Source organism: Aplidium turbinatum, chromosome 3 (genome assembly GCF_918807975.1).
Source record: "Aplidium turbinatum chromosome 3, kaAplTurb1.1, whole genome shotgun sequence".
NCBI lineage: Eukaryota > Metazoa > Chordata > Ascidiacea > Aplousobranchia > Polyclinidae > Aplidium > Aplidium turbinatum.
The window spans coordinates 20,069,205-20,080,109 of NC_137474.1; the positions used below are offsets into that span (position 1 = coordinate 20,069,205).

The 10,905-nt window shown below is 43.1% G+C and overlaps 1 pseudogene; it reads left to right on the top strand.

The window, feature by feature from the left end:
- The first annotated feature begins 6,844 nt into the window (after positions 1-6,844).
- On the top strand, positions 6,845-8,793 carry LOC145766622 (uncharacterized; annotated as a pseudogene).
- The last annotated feature ends 2,112 nt before the right edge of the window (positions 8,794-10,905 follow it).

Genomic DNA, 10,905 nt, shown 5'->3' on the forward strand with positions numbered 1-10,905 from the left:
AAGTCCTGGTTAAAAGACTTCCTTTCCTACTGTTTGCACCACCTGATATTTTCCAGAATCTGGAGAAGAGCCCTTGTGGTTGCAGTTCCTAAGCCGAAGAAGCCCCCAGGGGACCCGAAGAGCTACCACCCAATCTCACTGCTCTGCATCCCTTTCAAGATCTTCGAGAGACTCATCTACGCCAGTGTCGAACCAATAATAGATCCACAGCTCCCCCGTGAGCAAGCTGGCTTCCGACACGGACGATCAACCGTGGATCAGATCACACTTATGACCCAAGACACTGAGGACAGTTTTTCGACTAAGAAGAAGGCTGGAGCTATGTTTGTTGATTTCACGGCTGCCTATGATACCGTATGGCATAGCGGCCTTACCTGCAAGTTACTCCGTCTGCTCCCTGACAGACACATGGTCCATATGATGATGGAACTTGTGCAAAACCGCAGTTTCACCCTCACAACCGGTAGCGGTTGTCGAAGCAGACTACGCCGAATTAAAAACGGCGTCCCACAGGGCTCAGTCTTGGCTGCTCCTCTCCTGTTCAACATATACACCTATGACTTGCCCCCACCATCTCCAGGAAATATGCGTACGCAGACGACCTGGCACTCCTGCACTCAGCGGGAAATTGGCAGTCAGTGGAGAAGAACCTCAGCCAAGACATGCACACACTATCAGCATACCTCCAGAAATGGAAGCTACAGCTCAGCAAGTCAAAGACAGTATCGGCGGCCTTCCACCTTAACAACCGGGAGGCACAGCGTGAGATAAACATCAAAATTGATGGGGAGCGCCTGCCCTACTATGCCGAACCCACTTATCTCGGCATAACTCTGGACAGGTCACTCACGTACCGCCGACACTGGGAGTCACTGCGCAAAAAACTTTCTCCGGTTGGGGAGCTGGTGCCAAAACTATTCGTACAGCTACCCTAGCCCTTGTTCATTCCACCTCTGAGTACTGCGCACCGGTCTGGTGCCGTAGTTCTTACACCTACCACATTGATACCGCCATCAACGATGCACTGCGTACTGTGACTGGATGCCTACTTCCCACTCCGACGGACTACCTACCCATCCTAGCAGGCATCCAACCCCTTTGAGCTACGTCGTAAATGAGCCACGATTTCTCTCGCTCGCCGCGCTTTGGACCCCGACCATCTCCTCCATGCAACATTCAAGCAACCACCACCTTCAAAGCAACGGCTGAAATCAAGACGCCCTTTTGTGCCTGCCGCACAACAACTATTTCAGAACACAGAAGAACTTGGTTTTTAAGTGCGGAACACTGGATGAACCACATGTGGAACACGGAGTGGCAAAACCACACCTCCACGCTCCGTGACTTCATACCCGACGCCGATCCCCGTCCACCGGGGATGTCCCTCTCAAGGCTTGCGTGGGTCAGGCTTAACCGCCTGCGAACTGGCGTCGGCCGTTTTTGTTCGGACATGCACAAGTGGGGCCTGGCTCCTTCACCAGAATGCGAGTGTGGTGCCACTGAACAGACCGCAGACCATGTCATCCACCACTGCCTAACCCACCGGCCTCCACACGATGCGCATGGTCTGAAGGTCCTGGACGACGAGACTGTTGAGTGGCTGATGATTTCCTGCCCTCCAATCTAGCCTGGAAAGATCTGCTCATACGCCCATGATGAGTAGTTTTTTTGGTAGTTACATTCATGATAGGCCTATCACTAATCAACCTGTATAAAATACTGGTTATTGCCTACCTACTATACTAACCTACAAGAAAAACATCTGAAAAAAATATCACAAAACAAAATTATGACGTCATTCATGATATAATGCTGACGTCATATTTGAAGAGGGAATTATTTTAGCATTGGTAACTTGTTGTAACCAAAAAAGTAACACCAACAACAAACAAGCGACTACAATAAAAGAAAACAAGCAAAAAATTGGTGTTGTGACGTCACAATGACGTCATTAATAACATAATTTTGCGTGATTTTTATCTCGTGTATTTTGTAGTAGCAGTCAGACCAAATATAAAAAATAACGTATCTAATTGGATAGAAATGCCGCGAAAAGAGCTCAAAATTGTCTTGGGGGGAATCCCCGATTTGGGGGCGATCATGTGACTCAAAAAGTTGCAGCACCCGCTAAAATTGAAGTTAGATTCATCAACTACAAAAAAACAATGTGTAACACGTTTAGCCTAAAGATGCTCATTTTTGCCCCTAAGGGCCTGAACTAGTAAGAAAAACATCTGAAAAAAAATCACAAAACACAATTATGACGTCATTCATGATGCAATACTGACGTCATATTTGAAAGGGGAATTGTTTTAGCACTGGTAACTTATTGTAACCAAAAAAGTAATACCAACAACAAACAAGCAACTACAACAAGAAAAAACATGCAAAAAATGATGTTATGATGTCACAATGACGTCATTGATGACATAGTTTTGTTTGATTTTTGTCTCGTTATTTTGTAGTGGCAGTCAGTCCAAATAAAAAATATAACGTATTTAATTGCATAGAAATGCCGTAAAAAGAGGTCAAAATTGATTTGGGGGGAATCCCCGATTTGGGGGTGATCACGTGACCCAAAAAGTTACGGTACCCACTAAAATTGAAGTTAGATTCATCAACTACAAAAAATGCAAAAAAACAACGTGTAACTCGTTTAGCCTAAAGATGCTCATTTTTGCCCCTAAGGGCCTGCACTAATCATCCTAAATGTGACGTCCGCATAGGTCTGTCGTGCACTGTACGTGTCCAAGGTGATCGTTTTCATGCTATGCTGTAGAGTGTAGACAATTGTCACAAATACACATGAATAGTTACTCAACAAGTTCATATTGCAGTCCCAACCTTAGGTTTGTATGTTGTGATGTAACATGTCATTAGCTTTGAGTTTGAAATCGATATTTGTTGCACAGCAGGTATTCTCCTGCGCGTCGTGGCTTTGTTTCCTCGAAATAAGGATCGTTCGCACTGATTTGTATTTTATCCTAACATAACACGTGTGTGTCCGCATACTTTCAACTAATACATATTATGAATTGATTGATTGATTTGAACTTTATCTTCGGACTGGGAAAGCTTCTTGCAGAGCTTATTCCTGGCAATTTCGCGTATTTGTAGATGCTTTGAATCACTGACACAGGCCCGGTCACCGCGATTGACAGAGTGAAGTTTCCGATTATCAAAGTCTTGTTACTGAAGAATTATTCCATCCATTAGGTGCCTCTGAATGGAGAGCAGACCTTAACGCGCGTTGCTCAAGTGCACACCTCGAGAGTCGAACCAGCGGTGTTTGATCTTGAAGCTTCTTCGTTCCTGAAGTCACCCGCTAACCAATTGAGCTATCGGGGCGGCGATGAATTTACGTTGATTAGATCTGTGTCTTCGAACGATGTGTGTTGAATAACGAACTAATACATTTCAAATAAAGACATCGTTCCAGCTCTCCGTGTGTTGTGCCTTTCCACATCCGTGCGTGTTTCAAAAGCATTATCTATTTTATTAGTTAATACATATTTTAATGCACTTGAGTTGTACAGTTGGCGAATTTTGTTTCAGAATCAGAGGTCACTGCTTCTATCGGACTAAAGCATCAAAAACCAATCCTATCCATTCACCGTTATTTTATAAAACCAAGAAAAGTTTTTTCCAAATAGCTAATGCAATTTTAGATCAGAGAAACTAAATTGCTTTAAAAAAGTTTTTTCCGCTTACATGACAGTAATCGGTAGTTTTCTTATATCAAATATTACTGGTAATTTCGTTGGGTTTGTCGTACAGAGTGGCGTAGCAGCGCCATCTTCCGCCTTAACTTTTGTATAAAATGCCGTCTTCACACTGCTGCCGTAGGATTTAATCTCGAAAAGGAGCTCTCAATAATCCATCAATGGTTTGTCAGGAACAGTAGCCATTACAAGCTTTAAAATTACAGAAAAATTCAACTTTCGTGCTCTTCGAAGCAGGCTTACATACCAAATAGATAACAAATATATTTAGGATAAAATAAAAGGAAACACGAATCAATTTTTAACTTAATTGCGTGTGAAAAATGAAATGGTGTTTTTTTATATGCTGCTTGGAACCTTTGACCAGACTATTGGTCCCAGTCTGTAAAATACTGTGACTCACCAGAATCGCCCATTAGCATAATGCCAAAATCAGTCGACTTGCGCATTTAGCCTACTACAAACTCTGAAAAGTGAGTTCATTAGTGCTTCCATACCGATCACCAAAAAGGCAAGATACCGCTGCTTAGCGTCAAGTGGGAGTCCCTTAACCAAGTCACTAGAAGAAATCGAAGCCAGTTTGCTACCATAGCGGTAGGCACTTCCTAATTTCCGGTTCGGCAAAACGACCTCTACGTACTGCAAAACGTTGGAACAAGCGAGCTAACGACATTTCTATATCCTATCTTCCTCTGACAAGCCAGGGGTAGGGACGGTACAATACGGGACGCGCAACTCCGTTGTTCCTTCAACATTAGAAGGGTCAATTGCCAATTTGACATTTTTTTTACGCTTTACTGCTGGCTTGCTTTCATCTAACAACCTTCAATTACTTTAAAACCAACTTCACTCTTCTTATATAACCCATAAAAAGAAAATAATTTGTATAAATTCCAAAAAAACGTAACCCTTCTAGTGTTGTGGATAAGCCAAACGCGGATGAAGATTCGCATCCCTATGATCTACAATCCCTAGCCAGGGGTGTCTGAAACCAAATTGGCGATCGTTTGTGCAGCTGTTCTAACACAAGCTGCTTGTAACAAAGTCAAACGAGTTCCTTTAAAGGGAGAAGCTGCCATTAAGGCTGCAACACAATTTTTAAAGAAAATGAATGGCATAATATTGCCATCAAGGCCGCTTTATCGAAAAATGTCCTACTATTTTGGTATTCAAAAAGCAATCCTGTTGCTAAGAACTCGATTTAACGGGAAAAGATAAGCTATGTCCCTTAAAGTGCCTCTGACAGGTAAATAAATTCGCTAAATTTACCTAAGATACCAAAAAGATGACACTAACAAACTTCCCTGACCAGCAAATCGTAAAAAATATCAACAGGCTACTAAGTTACACGCTTGCAAACTTTCGTTGACATCGGCGAATCTGGCACTTATTCAATTGCGAAAATAAAAACGGCAACACCGCTGTGACGTCACAGTAAGCGGGAAGGATACATTCTTTCTTTGTGATGACTTGGTAAAGTATGGTACGGCTACTGCAAAACGTGAATGTGTGGGGCTCTGTTGGTCTACTAAAGCATGTGCAAATTAAGAATTACCGAAATGAAAAAGTGAACTTATTATTACTATCAGGTTTCGATCAAATAGGCTGAGTTTACTTTTATCAAACAGCATCTCAATTCAATTGAAATTGCAGTTTCATAGGGCTACAATTTTCATACTTTTTTATTTGTCCTAATCTGGCTATAGCCATTTGCAGTGTAACAACAGTATCTCACAAACAGTACCTTTAATTTATGGTTGAGGCAATGCCTACAAATTGCTGTTTATGTGACATTGTCAGTGACAAAGACCGTGTGCTTTCTTTTACCACTTTCCCACAAAACAAGGTACTGAGAAGAAAATGGTCAAAGACTAGTTTTCTTCAAGTGTTCGAAAGTGGGATGGGCCATACAAAACTAGTCGTATATGTTCACTTCACTGAAGATGATTTTGTTAATACCACTCAAGTAAAAATGCCTACAGGCATGTGTTGGAGTGTATACTACAAGGTGATGCTCTCGGAAGCAAAAATCGGATTGCGATGCCGTCATGCATTGTTTGGCGAATCCGAAACAATTTTCCAGATCCAGATGGCCGTTACACAAGATTTCAATGGCCAACTGAAGGCACATTATGAGAGAGAGAGAGAGAGAACTTTTATTTATTTTTGAATAGTGATGATGAATTAAATATGAATGATGATTCGTACGATTTCTTCATTTTTCATTTCAAGTATATTTTAGGTTTTGTAGGAACGTATCCAGTACAGTTTTATTAAACTGCAAAAAACAATAAATCTTCGAAAAAAGCAACCGCTTGTACCAACTCCGACCAAACTGTGATCCACCAATTACATCTAGGAAGCGTTTGTTTCATCCGTTGCTAACGACGTCCACTTAGGATGACGTAATACCACCAAAGTCGTCCCAGAGCAGTGAAATATGGAGTTTCGCCTGTGGTGGCGCTGCGGAGCAGTCGTTTGATTAAATTACGCCCTAACCAGTCGAGCTACGAGGTTAAGATTAAAAAGTTCGCTAATTGTAATTCTGCGCTAAGAAATGCTTTAAAAAGTTACTATACTTGGATCCAACCTGTCAGGGGCACTTTAAGGGGCTGAGGGGACTCAGTCACATGCACAGCTCGGTCACGTTCTGTTTCTGTATATCAACTTCAGGAGACGCGGCACGCCTCTCACAGCCACCCAAATCACGCGTGGCTAGGCGATCAAAACCTAGCGGCACAGAAAGCCGCGAAGAGGGCAAAACTTTATTTCTTATGGCGGCCCCATAACCTGTACGCTCTGGGAAGGAGTTCGGCTATAATTTGCTGGTCTTGGCTCTTAGAGCCTTCGAAAGACTCTTAGCCGCGGTCCCGAAACCTCCTGAAACAGCTGGAAACATGTGGATTAGACTGGTCCACTTAAGGATTGAACAGGCGTCTGAAAAGGGTTATGTAAATTTAACCGTGAATGAAGTTCACTTCTGGAATACCTAGAAGAGCCCTTCTTAGAGCTACGCGGAGCCCACCTCTGAGCGATATTCGGCCAAGGCTACCTCTTTCCGTTGTTCAGCCCTCAACTAGGCGTCTCTGAGTGCGAGCTCAACTTGTATGGCCTCAGTTCTCATGGCGGCTCTCGCTTTGGCCCCAGCTGGTATCTGGAGCTCTTCCCTTCTTACCTGCAGGTTATTTTGTGCAATTATCCGTGAAGAGCTCCTAGACACTCCAGTGCTGACATTTGAGGCACTATCTTCAAGACGTATGTCAGCATCCAACATATCGGAGTAGCCTACTCACTTTCTTTTTGTTCAAAGTTATGTTATAACGAGTTAAATTCTGGATCTACCCTATCACGAAGTTCTGCGAAAATTGCAGAGTTAAAGATTTTACTCAAAAGTGCATGAAACTGCGTAAATCCTCTTCCAAAGTAGAGAACTTAGATTGAAAAACTAACAATTTCCGCTTATCACACGAAGAATCTTGGGCTATGGAAAGTTCCCCGATTTGATTAAAAATGCCCCTTCTAAGATGCCGGGCCTCCCGGACTAACTTAGCCTCATCGTTACTGAATCCCACCCCAGAATGGCCTGCCCGTCCACAAAGAACATCATCAGATTGCTATGCTTGATTTCAGATGAAAGTTTCTTATGCTCCGGAAACATTGAGTTGGGCAGTTGGAAACGCGTTGATGCAGGATGTCCAAGGTTCACAAGGAACAGTGAACTTTGTGTATTTCTTTTTAGCAAGTATGTCGTGTTTTGCTTATGTCGATATCGTACATATCAGGAAAGTGGCTTCACGTTCATTTCATGTGCAATGTTTATACGGAATGGCCCGTTTCGGTGAGTCCGATTCGGTGAGTCCGATCCCTATTCGGTGATTCTTCAATTTTTTTTTTAAATTATCGGGTGCCGTAGCCTAATTATCATTGCCGTTTTAGGGTTAGGGGTTACGAGTTAGGGTTAGAAGTTAGGAACTCACCGAATCGGACTCACCAAATAGTAGCAGACCCATTTTTATAGGTGGTTTGAAACTGTGACTTGCCGGGCCATAAATCCCATTCGTTCATGTGACGATGAACGTTTGAAGTGGTTGGAAGGTGATTTCATCCAGTAGGCTATCTGTTGGAATGGAAGGTAAATGCCGAAACTTAATTTTGGACAAGTATGGACAGTTCAGTAGAGAATAGTTCAGTTCAGTAGAGAATAGCGACAGTACAGGAACCGCATTTTTGAAAGTATGCTATCGTTGAGTAACTAAACTTGTTCTTTTGTTTAGAATGAACTATCCGCTCATCCTAGTGAGGAGAAGCGAGTGCTTGCAAAATCAACCTTGGAAGGGTTAATCTTTACTAGCCTACCCTGAACTGGTTGCATTGCATCATTGCGATGGTTGCATTGTGCAAGCGCTTGCTTGATCGTGGATACGAATATGTTTCCATGGGCATTCTTACTCAAGACGTGCTGGAGGCAACGTTTGGTAATCTGGTAAGCGATTTCATCCCCCCCGTTAGCTCGGTGGTTACGCGCCCGGCTCAAGATCACGCGGCGCTGGTTCGACTCACCGGGTGTGCGTTTGAAAAACGCATTTCAGGACTGCTCTCTATTCAGCGGCACCTAGTGAATGTTTCCCGGAATAGTTCCCCGGCAACAAGACTTCAACAATCGGAAAACTTCACTCTGCCAATCTCGGTAACCGGCCCTACGTCAAGAGCCTCAACAAGTATGCGAAACTACCAGGAATAACCTATCAAGGCTTTGTCAGTCCGAGGATAAAGATTCAAAAACCAACCAAACCAATTTTCTATGCAAACATTCGGCACTTTCCAAATTGATATGACACATGAATTTTATTTTATTCACAGAGAGCATCAAACCGACGATGCAGTAATCCCGACATCAATCAAGTAACTAGTAATATCACTGCTTTTATCTCATCGATGAAAATCGGTAAAGCAAATCCACGGTGGAAACACCACTTTCGGCAAGAAGAACGCGTGGACTGAGGTTTGCAATGAACCTTTAAAAAGAAGAAAAGCGAAGAACACTCTAAACAGCACTGAACTCCAAAAATGAAACAATTAGGCTACATTGCGTCACAAAAAAATGTGGCATATCGGGAAGTGATATATGAATATCTACCCCAGATTTAATTTTGGGCTCTGATTCTGCATTTAGACTCAGTTTTGCACTATCACGTCATTATCACACTTCTCAGTTCCCGACATGCCTAACTTTTTTGGGACACATTGTTATTGAAAACGTCGCAGCAGGCAACAGTGAAAACGAAAAGTATAGCCTACAGAAAAATAAATGTGTTGATAAAAGTGTGCTAGACTTGTAACAGCTATACAGGATTAACGTACAATGGATTTCTAGGTAACTGGATTGATATTATCATACAGATTTATTTAGCGTTTGCACGTTTTAATTCACCGCGTAATCCACGAGATTTACTACAATTGTGTTTTTGAATGTTCTTTGTAATGAATTTGGCTAAGTTGTGTCCAAGCATTTGGTGAACAACAATGCCATGTACTCCATCACCGAAGCTACCTGTTCACTGTTCAGTCCCAACAGTATGATCGTTGGCTATGGAGTAGGCTACGTATTGCTGGTAGTCTATGACGAGTCATTGCCCTTGTCTACTCTTCAGCAGAGTACTGTGCACCTGTCTGGTGCCGCAGTGCTCACTGCCATAACATCGACACTGCCATAAACAGCGCCCTGCGCACAGTGACCGGATGCCTGCGTCCCACACCATTGGACAATCTCCCCATTCTCGCTGGCATCCAACCCGCTGAGCTTCGTCGCGAAGAAGCCACTCTGTCCCTCGGTCGACGGGCACTGGGGCCTAACCACCTGCTCCACCACAAGATCTCTGCTCTCCCAAACGAGCACCCCGTCGACTAAAGTGAAGACACCCATTCGTGCCAGCCGCTCAACTTCTTATCAACGAAGCTGATGTACAAGACATCTCTGCGGCTGCTTGGGCGGAACATAAATGGAGTTCTGAATGGAAGTCAACCGCCACCAGACTCTATTCGTTCATCCCCGACGCCGCCACACGCCCCATCGATCTAACACTACCAAGACAGGCATGGGTGCGCCTTAACCGTCTCCGTACGGGCGTCGGGCTTTTCCGCTCAACCATGCACCAATGGGGAATGGCCTCTTCCTCCTCCTGTGAATGTGGTGCCGAGGAACAGACCGCAGACCACATCATCAATGACTGCTCCATCTTCAAGCCACCTAACGGAGTGGAAGGTCTGCGTATCATGGATGATGAAACCAAAGACTGGCTGCTCTCTAGTAGCCTTCCAGTGTAGTCCGGGAACATCGTGAATCTGGGGTGGTAAAAGGATAGACCCTCGGCCCCAGACGCTCATACGACGACGACGACGAGTCATTTTGTAGTTCATCCATCACACAAGCAAAGTTCACATTTCAGTGATTTGCTTCTTTCTTTATTGAACATGTAATAAACTCGGCAGAAAATGTGAAGCGTTTCGGCATTCGGATTCGTGAGGCTTTGAAATGCTTCCTGTTTTTGCATCAATTTCGAAAATTCACCTTTTGGACTTGGTGAAGACATCAAGTCAAGTAAAGCGCCATCTCCCGGAAATTTCCTTTTTGCTTTATGAGTGACATAACCGGTGATGTACTCTATGATTTCTGAATACATACATAAAGTAGATTTAATGCTGTATAATTATGTTTGCGTACAAACGTCACGTAAGAATAGACTTCGGCTGCTTACCTGTTTCTCTTGCATCTATTCTTGACACGCAAGTTGTTTCTATTGGAACCCTCTTCAAAATCTACAACGGCATCAAAATTTTTTAACAGAATGAATGCAGCATGGCTTTGTTGTAGTCCAAATATACTTGCTGCATCACCTACTACGTGAGCGTATTTTGAGTAGGGCTACCATATGTCCTCTTTTAAGAGGATTTGTCCTCTTTTTTAAAGAAAAATAAATTGTCCTCCAAGGACACCCAAAAATGCTCAAATGTCCTCTTTTTTTACATTTTCAGTTTACTTGCTTATACATTATTATACATGTATTTTCAACAGGATTTCATTATTATGTGACTTTCGCAATTTCCAACCATTTCTGTACCAATGCAACATTCTGATTTATAAATTTTCAAAAAAAACACGTTGACGTAGGGGAGAGTGGGGGAA